This window comes from Chiloscyllium plagiosum, chromosome 4 (assembly GCF_004010195.1).
Source record: "Chiloscyllium plagiosum isolate BGI_BamShark_2017 chromosome 4, ASM401019v2, whole genome shotgun sequence".
Classification (NCBI taxonomy): Eukaryota; Metazoa; Chordata; class Chondrichthyes; order Orectolobiformes; family Hemiscylliidae; genus Chiloscyllium; species Chiloscyllium plagiosum.
This window is the reverse complement of record NC_057713.1, coordinates 109253352-109267338: the sequence shown is the minus strand read 5'-3', so window position 1 is coordinate 109267338 and position 13987 is coordinate 109253352. Positions and strand designations below refer to the sequence as shown.

At 43.8% G+C, this 13987-nt stretch overlaps 1 protein-coding gene across 4 annotated transcripts in view; it reads left to right on the top strand.

Moving 5' to 3' along the window:
* The window catches only part of sugct (succinyl-CoA:glutarate-CoA transferase), a 438232-nt gene that overhangs the window by 202467 nt on the left and 221778 nt on the right, over positions 1-13987 (top strand). The window lies entirely within an intron of this gene.

Sequence of the window (13987 nt, the reverse complement as noted above, 5' to 3'; positions counted from 1 at the left end):
CGGTAGGCCGCGCCCTCGTGGAGGAGGGTGAAAGAGCCTTCAGTGACCTCCTCCCTGGCCAGGCAAATGAACACCTGCGCGGAAGGAGTATATTTGTCGGAGCGCGGGGTCCTTAAGACCAAGCAGGAGCGGTTAGACACCCGACCGGATCTCCCCCAAGGTGTTGAGGTGGGGGAGAAGGAGCTCGCGGGAAGTTGGAGGTCACGACCCTCTGGGCCGTAACCTCCAGAGGGTTGACGGGCAAATGTGTCCCGCCCACAGTGAGCCCCCTTTCCACTGCCAGGTGGACCGCCTGCTCGGTCTTCAGGAAAAAGACAGCCTTCCCGTACATCCTGGCTGCAGCGACGATGGCCAGTGGGCCTTACTGCAGGCCTCGATGGACATATTGGGATGGGGATAGGCCTTTACCCCCAGGCGTTTAGTCAGGTGCCTGAAGGGGGTCGTGGTTGCAGCCGGGGTTGGAGCAGCCGAGCCTAAGGCAGCGGCTACCCCAGTGTAGGTGCGGCTGGGCCCCGCGACCTTCGGGCTCGCCATACTCTGCTGCTGAATGTTAGTAGGCTTCAGGCAGCAGCGGTGGAGGTGGGCCTCTGGCAGCAGCAGTGGTGGAGGTTGTGTGGAGGGGCCCAAGGCGAGTCCCAGGCAGTGCTGGTGGAGGCAGGCCTCTGGCAAGTCCTAGGCAGGCCCTTGGTCGCAGTGGTGGGGACAGACCTGTTGGGGATGGTCCCCAAGGCAAGTCCCAGGCAGCCCCAAAACTGAGTCCCAGGCAGCAGTGGAGGTGGGCCTCTAATAACAGCAGCAGTGGTGGAGGTCCTGGGAGGGGCCCCAAGGCAAGTCCTAGGCAGCAGCAGTGAGGCAGGCCCCAAGCAGCAACAGCTGAGGCAGGTCCGGGCGGGGTCCCAGAGATCAGCAGTGGGAGTGGGCCCCAGGTCAGCAGCAACACTCCCTTGACCTGGGTGAGGCCCAGGCTGCATCTCCAAAAGTAGGCCCCAGACTCAAAAGCTCTCACCTCCTTCAGCTTCGGCCTCCTCCTCTTCTTCCTTCTTCTTTCTTCCTTCCTTCCTTCAGCTCTGGATGTGGGGCAGCAAGTCCAGGGACAGTCCCCTTCAAGGTGGAGAGTCCTTGCACATGCGCCCACACACTCACATTGATCCAACTCTCAAAAGGGAAAACACCCAAGTGGCCAGTGACAAGCAGTGCCCTTCACAAAGAGACCCTTGTTTATTTTATTTTTTTTGACAAGCAGTGCCCTTCATCTCCTGTTTTTATTTCTTACCCGTTTTTAACCCCCACACTACCGCCTAACTGTGGGAGTGCTTATTTTTTTTCCCAGCACCCATGGTGTGTGTGTGCAGGTGTGAGAGACACAAAGTGCACGAATCTTTATTCAATTTCCACCACCAGGAAGATAGGAAAACACCCGAGTGGCCAGTGACAAGCAGTGCCCTTCACAGAGGGCAATGTTGTGTGATCAAACAGTGAAGGGGAGGGCAGGGATTAAATCAAAATAGAGTTGGAGGGGGAAATAATACACTCCACTCCTTGCGGCGCCCACCTCTCCCTGAACAACTCCAGGGTGTTGGTGGAGACCGCGTCCTCCTTCTCCAAGGACGCCAGGGCCCTACATTCCTGTTTTTTAAATTTAAAATATAGTGTGGCATTGAATCATCAATTTGTGCTCAGTTGATTGACCTCAAATGTACATCGCACGAAATGAACTGTAGAACTTAATGAACACCACAAAAGCAATTAGCAGAGTCTGAGAATATCCTGTTTATTTTTTCTTCTTTTTTTTCCTTGTTCACCCAAGTGGCCAGTGACAAGCAGTAAGGTAAAAATAATGACTGCAGATGCTGGAAACCAGATTCTGGATTAGTGGTGCTGGAAGAGCACAGATTTCGAAGCTCCTTGGATGCTGCCTGAACTGCTGTGCTCTTCCAGCACCACTAATCCAGTGACAAGCAGTGCCCTTTGCCCCTGTTAATTTTTTTCTCCACACTAATCTTTTTTTTCTTAACCCCCACACTACTGCCTAACTGTGGTAGTGCTTATTATTTTTTTCCCCAGCACCCATGGTGTGTATGTGCAGGTGTGAGATACAGTGAGAGACACAAGGTGCACGAATCTTTATTCAATTTCCTCCACCAGGAAGATAGGAAAACACCCGAGTGGCCAGTGAGAAGCAGTGCCCTTCACGTCAAAGGGCAATGCTGTGTGATCAAAACAGTGAAGGGGAGGGTAGGGGCTAAATCAAAATAGAGTTGGAGGGGGAAATAATGCACTCCACTTCCTGTGGCGCCCACCTCTCCCTGAACAACTCCAGGGTGTTGGTGGAGACCGCGTGCTCCTTCTCCAAGGACATCCGGGCCCTACATTCCTGTTCTTAACTGTCAGATCAACAGTCCCAATCAGGGTGACCTTGTGACAATCACTATATCCCTCCCCTTCTGAGTCTGAGGACATAGGCCTCTTCTTTTTTTTCGTAGCTCCTCCTGGAGTGTTTTAGTATTGGGTCAGGTTTCTCCAATTCTGCCTCTGGTATGGGCAATATGTAATGCACAGTTGCTCATCATTTGCATCTGGAGCATCTCAGAAGAAATTCATCCTCTTCTTCAGGCAGCAAAGGCATTGAGGTAGCGACATTTGCCTTGTCCATCTCAGGTTCCAAGATATGTTCAGCACTAGAGGGAGAACCTACAGGTTTCAGAATAATCGGAAGGGCTGTTGAGGAATTGGTGCACATTTTGCGCATACGCCATTTGCAAGTTTGTAGCTTTCACATAGCCCACATGCTTGTTCAGAACTGTTGCACTTTCCCAAACTTTTTATATATCACTGAACCTGAACTTGGGTCAACTATGCCTCTCACCCATGCAGGGCCATTCCCCGTGGTTCTTGCACAAAACTTTGTTCCCTGAAGTAAACTGTCTCTCTCATTTAGCAGAGTCTTGCATCTAGCATTGGCGTTTCTGATATCATTTCACCCTGCCCAGCAGATCTGGGAAGATCAGATTTAATCTGGTGGTGAATCACTTCCCCGTTTGATTTTAGGAAATACTCAAATTCTCTGTTCGTAAACGATGGCCCGTTATCTGTAATCAACACTTCCAGGGGTCCATGTATTGCAGAAGATATGTGTAGTATTTCTATTGTTGACCCTGAAGAATGAACTCTTTTCATGTCCAGCCACTTTCAATGGGCGTCCACAGTGACTAAGAACGTTGAACCCATGAAAGGACCTGCATAGTCAATGCATAGTTTACGCAGCCATTCCTACGAATGTGGGGGAGCTGCTGGTGGTAATTTTTGTCCTTGTTGGCACTCTGTGCACTGCCCCACCTATACGGCTATGTCGGCATCCAACCTCAGCCACCAGGCGTAACTTTTCACCAATATCTTCAATTCAGAAACCCCTGGATGACCCTGGTAGTGTTTAGCCAGCAACTTGCTCGGGTCAATCGCTCTTACTCCCTATCTTAATATGCCATTCTATAGTGTGATCTAGTCTCTCTAGGTCTAAAAAGCTTTCAGTTCTGCTTGTGACAATCCTTTTGTTTTCCCCCATAACCACCAGCTATTTCAGTTTTGTCAGGAGCAGATCTTTCTGTGTACAAAATCAGATATTGTCAGCTGTGACCGGAAGTATGTCCAGAAAATTTAAAACCATTATGGTTTCTTCCAATAGCGGTACCACTGATAGAGTAACTACCATGTAAAATGTGCTCCATCGTCTGCTGAAAAATTGCACATGGCTGGCAATACCACAGCTAGTCTCATATACTGCTGCAAACCCTTTTGGGTATTAATTGTAGCATATTTCTGGGAATCCTCATCCAACTGCAATTGCCAGTAAGCATGGCTTATGTCCAGCTTTGTGTAGGACAGCCCTCCTGTCTGCTTTGCATATCAATCCTCAATGAGAGGGATTGGGTATTTGTACAGCGGTGAAAAGCAGTTTACCGTTTGTTTAAAAGCCCCACAAAGGCAAACCAACCTGTCAGGATTCATAATCGGTATGACTGGAGCTGCCCACTCGTAAACTGGACTGGTTTGATGATTCCTTCACTTTGTAGCCTCCTGATTTCTGCCACCACTTTTACCCGTAAGACAAATGTCACCAGGCAGGCCTTACAAAATCATGGAATTGCTTCCTGGTCAGCATGTAAGATAGTCTTGGCTCCTTCAATAGTCCCTAGACCTTCCTGGAAAACTTCCGAATGTTTAATTAGGACTTCACCCAGGCAGCCATTTTCTAATCGAAAATGTTGAGCTAATCTAAGTTAATCTTATTCTACCAATTTCACCTCATTAAGCTTGGGTGCAAGCCTTTTGCTAACATTAGTGGTAACTGAACCAGCTGCTGGAAGAGACTGGAACCAAGGTTGTACCCTTAATCTGCAAAGGTTCTCAGTTTAGTGAGTCCAGAGCAAATTTTTTTTAATGAATGTTTTTGCAATCACTGATACAACCATATCAACCTCTATTAGAACCGGGTGTCCATTTAACCAGATGTTTATTTAGCTTGGTTCTGATTTGGACGTTACTAATCAATTTAATTGTTTCAGACCAGATGGAGTTGGGCTTTCCAGGGTGTGCACTCTCTTGACCTATGAGTTGTCTTGCTCAGTTTAGGTCTAGTAGGACTCTTTTGCTGTCTCGAGTCCACATGCTGGCAGCAACTACAATGGATTACCAGATTGGACCCGAAGAAAGTTTTAACTTTTTGGCCGAGGCTTGACTTTGTTTTGGGATTTTGCTGTGGCCTGACTTGGAGTCCCTCCGTTCAGGATATGTCCTGAGTATGGCGGTGTACAGTAGTTGTGTCTGTGGAATTCAACAATGGAGGCATCTCTTTGGTTTAACAGGAATGAAACTCAGGGTTCATCCCCACCAGGGTTTGTAACTCCTGAACTGATTAAGTGTTAGAGTAACATGAACGCACAGAAACACCTAGAAATGACTCAGTGGCATTGAATATGATCCCTTTCTTCAAGCATGAAAAAGAGTCTGTACATGAATATACCCGAGAATAAGGTCAGTGACCACTCATTATTCTCATCATGGTAAGCTCATGAATTTACTATCTGCCTCACTCAAGTGGTCCCCAGGCTCAGTCGGACTGGTGAGGGTGTCCCCTTCCAGCAAAATACCTTGCAACGCATATGCTTCACTTGCAACATTTCCCAATGATAAAGCCAGTGGTAGTCCCTATTTGAAGTTGAGTTGGGCTCTGCCTAGTAGGTGGTTTTGCATGGTTACATGGTTAATCCCACATATCAAACAGTCTCTCAGCATCTCATTAAGGGTTAAACCAAAGTCACATACCTCTACCAGTCATCTTAACTTACAGATTCTCCTCGTTCTTGAATTACTGAGCAAAAGTGATAGCACCTCAGAGTAGGCTTGGGCGTGTAATATTCCTTAACTCTTGAATGGTTTTAGTATCTGGTGCCTTAAGGAGAGTTAGGCTCCTAATAACCGTAAATGCTGCTGGTCCACAAGCTGTCAGGAGAATTACTCATTCCTTTTCATTTGCCCAGAAAAATAATGCATTCTTTCCACATACTGGGCCCAATCTTCGACAGCGGGATCAAATGAGTTAAGCTTTCCAAATAAAGGCATGATGGCAGAAATGCTTACTCCAACTCAAAGATGATATTTTTGAGCGAACTACTTCAGTAACGTGCTTTTGTCTCATCACCAGAAGTAATTCCACAGAGGATGGTATCCCGACACCAAGTCACCCTTTATTTATATGTGGAAAGTCCTTGACAAGGGGCTACAGTTCAAAATAAAGCTTCTGCAATTTAAGATGGAAATGAAGAAGAATTTCTTGTTTCAGAGGGTTATTAATTATTGGAATTCACTACATATTGCCTATCTCAGGCATGAAAATGTTCAGATTTTTGATCCACAAGAGAGCCAAGGGTTGTGGGTTTCGGCACGAAAGGAGTTGAGTTCACGATCACAGTCAGATCCACCATGATCCAGTTGAATGACTTGAGGGGCCAAATGGCTTACAGCTGTTTTTATTTCTTATGTTCTCATGTTTACAGGTTTTTTTTTTAGGTGAAGAATGTAGTTTAGATCCAGCAAACTTATTTGTTGCAAAAGTAGAAAGATTTAGACTATCTTGAAATAACAAATTCCTTTACTGTTGACAGTCTCAGCAGAAACGTAAGTAAAGAATACTAAATAAAGAATAACTGATGCTCAAAGTTAAAACTTTATATTTAAATGAATAAAATTATATAAACAGGTTAACCCGCGACAACTCCCTAAAACTTAACTTTTTGATCAAGCTTTTGATTGTCTAACCCCAGATCATCTTATGTGTATTTGTTGGTATTTGTTCCATAATGTTCCTGTGAAGCGCCTTATGATATTTTGTTACATTAAAGACAAGATATAACAGAATGTTGTTCTTCCTAACCCATAAAACCAATAAAAAGAAATGTATGACTAATTAGTCTGCAAGGTGAAAAAAGCTATGCTGTTAACAGGATACTGGAGCTAATATAAAAGTTAAAGAATTAAATTAACCACCCATCCCTGATGTTAATGGTACTGTCCCTTAAGATGAGGTGAGTAATTTGTATTTTGAATTGTCCACCAGTGCCAAGCAGTGGCCTCCTTATATAATGGAAATTAGGGACCTATGATTTACGTAGAACCCTGTTTACTTTTGTCAGTAGTGTGGTTGAAACCTGCATGGGTAGATTCTGATTGCCTCCATGAGCAATGGAACAGATTCAGGATTCTAAAGGTATATTTTGAATGATTGTTATATGTTGCCGCTGCAGTGGGTCTGGAATCACTTGTAGGTCAGGCCAAGCAAAGGTTGTAAAGAGCTGTAATGAGCCAGATGAGGTTTTGCGATAATCGACAATGGTTACATGGTCACCATTAGGTTAGCATTTTTAAAAATTCCATATATTTATTGAATTCAAATTTCACCATCTCCCAGGTTGGCATTCAAATCCATGTTCCTAGTATGTTAGGCTGCATTGCTGGACTACTAATTCAGTAAAATTCATATTATGCCACCACCTCTTCAACTTCTACAGTGCAGTTGAGGGATGGGGTGGGAATGGGACAATTAAATGATAGATACTTTGGGATCACACTTCTCTCACATTTTATGTCTTAAAAACAGCTTGTAGTTTGCTAGCTACACTTATTTACAGATCTCCCACCATTTATCTTTCACACCACATCATCCCATGTAGCAACCCAAGAGGAAAGTAAAATCAGGTTGTAAGTTTGCTGACTGAGCTGGTAGATTTGTTCTCAGATGTTTCATCACCATGCTAGGTAACATCATCAGTGAGCCTCTGATGAAGTGCTGGTGTTCTGTCCAGCTTTCTATTTATCTGCCTTAGTCTGTTGTGGTGGATGGTATGACATCCAGTTCTTTTTCTGAGAGATAGGTAAATGGCTTCTCAGAAAAAGAACCGGAAGTGATGTCACCCACCAAAACAGATCAAGACAGATAAATAGAAAGTGGGACAGGACACCATGGCTTCATCGGAGGCTCACTGATGTTGTTACCTAGCATGGTGACGAAACAGCTAAGAATAAATCTATCAGCTCAGCGAGCAAACTTACAACCCTGATCCACAACCTGAGCTACAAATCTTCTCCAAAATTGCAGAAAAGTAAATTCCTGAGAATCAGAAGAGGATAGAGATATAAAAGATGTATGCTACAGAGTCAGAAGGTTAAGTACCCAGAAAGAATTAAAACACAAATATCATGAGCAGAAATGAGAAAGTGATCACATCCTTTACTTTACGATGTGCCATTGATTAATTGCCTCAAGATTTTCCTAACTTGCATTATGCATCCTCAGTCTGTGTATGTAAACAACTGAACACTCAACAATGAAAACTCAATATCATGCCTTTGAAATAAAAGGATGCATTAGATCATTAAGCTTAATATCAAGCTTATTTAAACTGATGTAACATTTGGATAATTCCAAGCCAGGGTAAAATATGTGAATTGTTCTTGATACATTGGTGTTTGGCTTGTGCTGTCTGATTTGTTTGTTTGGAAAATTGGCAACATATTGGACAATTTAGCATCAAGCCTAAACAAGTGCTTTTGCACCTTTTGCTCTTCTGAGATGTACAAAGTGGAATGTCAGGGTCAGTTGGAAATAAATTATTTGTAATTTAAACCTTACATTCACTCAACTGTTGGCAAATGTTAGTGGCAATATAATAGTTTAACAGCAACATTTTTAAAGAAAACCTGGAAAAGTAAACTCAAGACACAATGATGCATATTTTCATCCAATGTAATAAACAATCAGAGGCTTGCTTTTGCTGAGTTTTATGGCTGTCATCCAGGATCAGCAAGCTAAGATTGAATGGCAATCCCTTGTTTACATTGTGAGCTTTCAGCCACAGCTGAAGTTTATTTTATTGTGCACATGTGCATGTCGGAAGACCTTGTATAAGCTTATGCCAGGTGGTCCTAATGCTGCATTAACTAATTGCATTTCCGTATTGAATAAAAGCTGGGCTCTTTAGCTCAGATTATGAACTTTGACTACTGCCCCCTCCTTTTGCTTGCTCTGAAATGGCATAGGTATGAAAACTACCTCAGACAAGTGTTTCTTATACTATACAAGGACCAAACTGGTAGTACAGCTACAAAGGAGGTTTTCAGGGATTGTCTTTGGATTTCTTTTTTCTAGACCTTCTAGAGGGCACAGAACATAAACCTACCCAATGGTAATTTAACCAAAGATGGATATTGATGCACTGATAGCTCATAAATACTTGATGAGCTCAGTTATTTGATGAGAATACATTAGTTCAAAGGAGAGTGAGAGTTAACCAAAAACAAATGTGGGAAAAGAAAGTCATAAGTAACCATGTTGGAACTATGTAGTTTCTGTGTCCTCAGATATTAAACTCTTATTATTTCTTCTTTTTCTTTATGTTGCTTTTTCCATCAGTAAGGCCTGTTTACCAATGATTTTTTTCTGGCAAATGTTTATGACAATTATTCCCAGTTCAGATTTGACCAAAAAAGTATGTTTTTCCTTTACATTTTTTTCCTGTTTGCAGCTGTTCCCTGTCTGTGTATAAATATTTAGTTTAAAGTTTCTTAAATTACAACTGAAATATTGCGGGAATTGGTACCAATAAGTTGAAGCAATCCTCTGGCACATATGAAGCCGATTTTGAACCCAATCCAGGCAGTTTGAATGAAAATCTTTCTTTTGAAGGCCCTTTAACGGTCCTTAGTTATGTGAGCTTATAGAAAGCACTGGTTTTAAATTGGTTTTGAAGGTACAATGCGCAATTTGCAGCTTCATCTACACCTCATGTTATTGCGACTGAATTAACCAAAATTAGACTAAATTGATCAAATCAATTAAGGCAAACCACGATTTTTGTGTCACGGGCTTGTCGTGTTTAGCTAATCTTATGTTATTGTTGATTTAACAGAGTTGATGAAGATAGTGTGGTTGATATGGGTTACATAAATATCTAAAAAACATTTGATGAGGTGAATATTATAGACTTGCCAGCCAAGATTGAGAATCATAGAATCCTTACTGTGTGGAAACAGGCCCTTCGGCCCAACAAGTCCACATCAACCCTCTGAAGAGTAGCCCACCTAGACTCATTCCCCTCCCCTATACTGCACTTTCACCCCAGACTAATGCACCCAACCTACATATCCCTGAACACTAAGGGCAATTTAGCATGGCCAGTTCACCTAACCTGTACATCTTGTGGATTGTGGGAGGAAACCCACGCAGACATGGGGAAAATGTGCAAACTCCACACAGTCGCCCGAGGCTGGAATCAAACCGGATCCCTGACACTGTGAGGCAGCAGTGCTAACCATTGAGCCACCATGCCCCCCCTTATGGAGCTTATGGAATAGACACTAAATTATTCCATGGCAGAAAATTATTTTTCAGAATGTAGGATTTTAGGACTCAAGATTTAGAGTTGCTGTAAAGAAGATATTGGTACTAAATTTGTGAACCTTGAAATTCTGAGGGGGTTCTACTGATCTTCTATCTTAACCTCAGAGTGACGTTGGCAATTAAACAAAGTCCTGGTTATGTAGTAAATTGGATCCAAAAAGAAATGCGAATGCTGGAAATCTGAAATAAAAGCAGAAATGTCTGGACAAATTCAGCCGGTTTGGCAACATCAGTGATGCTGGAAAAGTACAGCAGGTCAGGCTACATCCAAGGAGCAGGTTTCTGATGAAGGGCTTTTGCCTGAAATGTTGATTTTTCTGCTCCCCGGATGCTGCCTGACCTGCTGTGCTTTTCCAGCGCCACTCTAATCTTGACCCTAATCACCAGTATCTGCAGTATCCATGTCCGCCTTGGCAACATCAGCGGAGAGCAAACAGAGTTAATGTTCGAATCCTGTGACTCTCCTTCAGACAGCCTGAAGAACTCCAGTTCTGAAAAAGAGTCACTGGATTTGAAATACTAACTCTACTTTCTTGCCATAGATGCTGATAGATCTGTTGAGTTTCTCTGGCAATTTCTGGGTTACGTCGAGTCAGCATGTTTTTGTTAAGGGAAAATTTTGTCTAACTAACTTGCTGGAGATTTTTGAAGAGGTAACATAAAGGGTTGATGAGGGGAATGCTATTAATGTGGCATACATGGACTTCCAAATGGCAGTTAATACAATGCCAAACAACAAACTTATGAGGAATGTTGTAGGCCATGGAAGAAAAGGGACACTAGTAACATAGATACAAAGTTGACCCAGGGATAAGAGTAATTTTTGATAAGTATTTTTCAGTCTGGAAGAAAATCTGTAGTGGAATTCCTCAGGGGTTGTTCCTGGAGGCCTTGCTTTTCCTGATTTTAGAAATGATTGACATTTTGCTGTTTTTTGGGAGTAATTTAAAAGTTTGCAGATGACTCAAAAATGAGAGAATTGTAAACTGTTAGGTGGACAGTACAGCACTTCAAAAGTACATTGACACATTGGTGGAGTAGGAGAATAGGTAGCAGATGAAGTTCAGTATACAGAAATGTGAGGTGATGAACTTTGGTACAAAGAACATGGGGAGACAGTATAAAATAAAACGTTTTAGATTAGATTCCCTGCAGTATGGAAACAGGCCCTTCAGCACAACAAGTCCACAGTGACCCTCTGAAGAATAACCCACCCAGACCCATTCCCCTACTCTATATTTAGCCCTGACTAATGTAGCTAACACTATGGGCAATTTAGCATGGCCAGTTCACCTGACCTGCACATCTTTAGATTGTGGGAGGAAACCGGAGCAGCCAGAGGAAACCCATGCAGACACGGGGAGAATGTGCAAACTCCGCACAGGCAGTCGCCTAAGGCAGGAATTGAACCCAGGTCCCTGGCGTTGTGAGGCAGTAGTGCTAACTACTGAGCTGCCATGCCCAAAGGGTTTGCAGGAGCAGAGTGACCTGATGTGCACATGAATCATTGAAGATGTCAGGACAGAGAGAGAAAGCTGTAAATAAAACATAGTGTTCTGAGCCCCATTGATAGGGTTATAGAATACAAGAGGAGGAACATTACGATGAATTTGTACATGACAGTGGTTAGATCTCAGCTGGAGTATTGTGTACAATTCTCAGCACCACCCTTTAGGAAGGGTGTGAATGCATTTGGATGGAATGCAGAAGAGCTTAATGAGAATAGTTTCAGAGATAAGAGACTTCCGTTCTGCGAAAGATTCTAGAAGTTGGGACCGTTTTGTTTAGAGTAGAAAGCTGAAGAGGAAATTTGATAGAAGTTCTCAAAGTCTTGAGCGGTCTGGAGAGATAGATTGGGAGAAACAGTTTCTGGATTCGTGGTGCTGGAAGAGCACAGCAGTTCAGGCAGCATCCGAGTACAAGTAAAATCGACGTTTCGGGCAAAAGCCCTTCATCAGGAATACAGGCAGAGAGCCTGAAGGGTGGAGAGATAAGTAAGAGGAGGGTGGGGTGGGGAGAAAGTAGCATAGAATACATCCAAGGCCCTAAAGGAGCCTTCCACATCCATCAAAGTTTTACCTGCACATCCACCAATATCATTTATTGTATCCATTGCTCCCGATGCGGTCTCCTCTACATTGGGGAGACTGGACGCCTCCTAGCAGAGCGCTTTAGGGAACATCTTCGGGACACCCGCACCAATCAACCACACCGCCCTGTGGCCCAACATTTCAACTCCCCCTCCCACTCTGCCGAGGACATGGAGGTCCTGGGCCTCCTTCACTGCCGCTCCCTCACCACCCGACGCCTGGAGGAAGAATGCCTCATCTTCTGCCTCGGAATACTTCAACCCCAGGGCATCAATGTGGACTTCACCAGTTTCCTCATTTCCCCTTCCCCCACCTCACCCCAGTTCCAAACTTCCAGCTCAGCACTGTCCCCATGACTTGTCCTACCTGCCTATCTTCTTTTCCACCTATCCACTCCACCCTTCCCCCCCCACCGACCTATCACTGGATGATTATTTAAACAGAAACAATGTGTAGGGTTATTGGGAAATGGCACTAAGTTAAAATGTTCAGAGAGCTGTTGTAGACAAGGTGGGCTGAAAAGCCACCTTCTGCAACATAATAATTCTGTGATTATACAAAAGGATCCTAGATAACAGCAAGAACCAATTATCTATTCTATAAAATGCCCACATTTACCATTTTAGGTAACTAAGTATATTTTGTAAGAATTGTTTTTGCTTTTTCTTCCATAGCAATTGTAAATATTTAATGAAGAACAATGGCAGGATGTAAATCTGGAAAACTTATGGGATTTTTTTTCCAATTTTCTTTTTGAACTTGTCTTGAGCATTTTCTTAAAACTAGCCCTAAGGTTTGATGACACATTGGGTTTGAATCCTGTTCGACTCCTGGTCTCTGTCATGTCACTACAAGAGTGCACTCATTACAGCTCCCAGAAACTCATAGGTGGATGTATTTCCAGGTCATCTTGGTGCCTCACAGCAATATTGTGGTTATGTTGTGGTGAGGTGTTAGTGACAACCCTTCACATTAAGGCCATATTCAACTCAGTGTGACACCAAGGAACCCTAGCAAAACTAGAATCAATGAAAATCGAAGAAAACTCTCTGTTGGTTGGAGTCAAACTTGGCCCATCGGAAGATGGTTGTGATTTTTGGAGGTCTGTCATCTCAGCTCCAGGATATCTCTCAGGAGTTCCTGAGGGTAGTGTCCTATAACCAACTATCTTCAGCTGTTTCATCAGTGACCTTCCTTCCACAGTAAGGTCAGAAGCAGGGATGTTTGTTAATGATTGCTCAGTGTTCAGTATAATTTGCAGTACCTCAGATACTCAAGCAGTCCATACTTAAATACAGTAAGATCCAGTTTTAGGCTAACAAGTGGCAAGTAACATTCATGCCAAACACGTGCCAGGCAATAGCCATCTCCAATAGGATACAATTTAATTACACCCCTTGACATTCAGTGGTATTAACCTCACTGAATCCACCACTGTTAACATCATGAGAGGTTACCATTGATACCATTTGGGTGGCACGGTGGCACAGTGGTTAGCACTGCTGCCTCACAGCGCCAGAGACCCGGATTCAGTTCTCGCCTCAGGTGACTGACTGTGTGGAGTTTGCACGTTCTCCCCGTGTCTGCGTGGGTTTCCTCCGGGTGCTCCGGTTTCCTCCCACAGTCCAAAAATGTGCAGGTCAGGTAAATTGGCCATGCTAAATTGCCCATAGTGTTAGGTAAGGGGTAAATGCAGGGGTATGGGTGGGTTGCGCTTCGGCGGGGCGGTGTGGACTTAGAACATAGAACATAGAAGAATACAGCGCAGTACAGGCCCTTCGGCCCTCGATGTTGCGCCGATCCAAGCCCACCTAACCTACACTAGCCCACTATCCTCCATATGCCTATCCAATGCCCGCTTAAATGCCCATAATGAGGAAGAGTCCACCACTGCTACTGGCAGGGAATTCCATGAACTCACGACTCGCTGAATAAAGAACCTACC